Source organism: Nicotiana attenuata, unplaced genomic scaffold (assembly GCF_001879085.1).
Source record: "Nicotiana attenuata strain UT unplaced genomic scaffold, NIATTr2, whole genome shotgun sequence".
In the NCBI taxonomy this organism is placed as follows: Eukaryota; Viridiplantae; Streptophyta; class Magnoliopsida; order Solanales; family Solanaceae; genus Nicotiana; species Nicotiana attenuata.
Genome location: NW_017670889.1, coordinates 1 through 2,876, shown reverse-complemented (window position 1 = coordinate 2,876; position 2,876 = coordinate 1).

The window sequence follows — 2,876 nt, the reverse complement described above, 5'->3', positions numbered from 1 at the left end:
CCTAGACTGAGCTAAACGAAGTCTGTCCTGAATGATCTTGACCTAGTCCAAGGCCTCCTGAACTAAATCTGCACCTATCAACCGAGCCTCTCCCGGCTCGAACCATCCAATCGGAGACCGACACCGCCTACCATATAAAGCCTCATAAGGAGCCATCTGGATGCTCGACTGGTAGCTGTTGTTGTAGGCGAACTCCGCTAGAGGCAAGAACTGATCCCATGATCCTCCAAAGTCAATGACACAAGCTCGGAGCATATCCTCTAGAATCTGAATAGTCCGTTCGGACTGACCGTCCGTCTGGGGATGGAATGTTGTGCTCAACTCGACCCGTGTGCCCAACTCTCGCTGAACTGCTCTCCAGAAGCGCGAGGTAAACTGCGTACCCCGATCCGAAATGATAGATGCTGGCACATCATGAAGGCGAACAATCTCCCGGATATAAATCTCAGCTAATCTCTCGGATGAATAGGAGACTGCCACAGGAATGAAATGCGCTGACTTGGTCAGCCTATCACAATGACCCAAATCGCATCGAACTTCTTCCGAGTCAACGGAAGTCCGGTAACGAAGTCCATAATGATCCTCTCCCACTTCCACTCGGGAAGCTCAATCCTCTGAAATACACCACAAGGACTCTGATGCTCGTACTTAACCTGCTGACAATTCAAACAACGAGCCACATACGCTACGATATCCTTCTTCATTCTACGCCACCAATAATGCTGCTGCAAATCCTGATACATCTTCGCGGCTCCCGGATGAATAGAGTACCGGGAACTATGGGCCTCCTCTAAGATCAACTCTCGAAGCCCATCCACATTAGGCACACAAACTCGCCACTGCAATCTCAAAACTTCATCCGCATCTAAGGTAACCTGCTTGGCACCTCCTCGCTGCACCGTGTCTCTAAGGACACACAAATGGGGATCATCAAACTGCCGATCGTGAATACGCTCCAATAATGAAGAACGAGCGACCGTGAAAGCTAACACTCGGCTAGGCTCAGAAATATCCAACCTCACAAATCGATTGGCCAAGGCCTGAACATCCAAAGCAAGCGGCCTCTGACTGACCGGAATATAAGCAAGACTGCCCATACTGGCTGACTTCCTACTCAAAGCATCGGCCACCACATTGGCCTTCCCCGGATGATATAAAATGGTGATCATAATGTTTCAATAACTCCAACCACCTCCTCTGCATCAAATTCAACCCCTTTTGCTTGAACAAGTACTGAAGACTCTTATGATCAGTGAACACCTCACAGGCCACTCCATATAAATAGTGCCTCCAAATCTTCAAGGCGTGAACTATTGTTGCCAACTCCAAATTATGCACTGGATAGTTCTTCTCATGAATCTTCAACTGCCTCGAAGCATAGGCAATGACCTTGCCATCCTACATCAACACTGCTCCAAGCCCAACACGGGAAACATCACAATAAACAGTATAGGGCCCTGAACCTGTGGGCAAAACCAACACCGGTGCCGTAGTCAGAGCTCTTTTGAGCTTCTGAAAGCTTGCCTCACACTCATCCGACCATCTGAACTGGGGACCCTTCTGGGTCGACCTGGTCATCGGGGCTGCAATAGATGAAAATCCCTCCACGAACCGTCTGTAGTAGCCTGCCAACCCCATGAAACTCCGAATCTCTGTAGCTGATGCTGGTCTAGGCCAGTTCTTGACTGCCTCAATCTTCTTCGGGTCCACCTGAATATCCTCTGCTGATACCACGTGATCCAAGAATGCAACTGAAATCAGCCAGAACTCACACTTGGAGAACTTGGCATATAACTGACTATCCCTCAGAGTCTGAAGAACCACTCTAAGGTGCTGCTCGTGCTCCTCCTAGCTGCGGGAGTACACCAAAATATCATCAATAAAGACTATCACGAACATGTCCAAATATGGCCTGAATACTCGGTTCATCAACTCCATAAATGCTGCTGGGGCATTGGTCAACCCAAATGACATGACCAAGAACTCATAATGCCCATACCGAGTACGGAAAACTGTCTTAGGGACATCGGATGCCCTAATCCTCAACTGATGGTAGCCAGATCGCAAGTCAATCTTGGAGAATACCCTGGCACCCTGAAGCTGGTCGAACAAATCATCAATGGGAGTGGATACTTATTCTTAATCGTTACCTTGTTCAATTGCCGGTAATCAATACACATTCTCATTGACCCATCCTTCTTTTTGACAAATAACACCGGCGCACCCCAAGGAGAGACACTGGGTCTAATGAAACCCTTCTCAAGCAAATCCTGCAACTGGTCTTTTAACTCCTTCAGCTCCGGCGGGGCCATACGATATGGCGGAATAGAAATGGGCTGGGTGCCCGGAGCCAAATCAATACAGAAATCAATGTCCCTGTCGGGTGGCATACCCGGCAGGTCTGAAGGGAAAACATCTGGAAACTCCCGGACAATAGGCACAGAATCTATAGGAGGAACCTCAACACTGGAATCACGAACATAGGCCAAATAGGCTAGACACCCCTTCTCGACCATACGTCGAGCCTTCACGTACGAAATGACGCTGCGGGTAGAATAACATGGAGTACCTCTCCACTCTAAATGAGGCATACCCGGCAACGCTAGGTCACAGTCTTGGCATGGCAGTCCAAGATAGCGTCATAGGGTGATAGCCAATCCATACCCAGAATGATATCAAAGTCCACCATATCTAAGAGTAACAAGTCTACACGGGTCTCAAGACCCTCAATCACTACAACACACGAACGATGGACTCGGTCGACCACGATATAATTTGTGGAAATTCATCAAAAGAGGGTAAAGCTAGGGCTTGGGAATTTGGATTTCAAAGTGGAATTTGAGGGGTCAAATGGACTCCGATTTTTGAATTTTGAT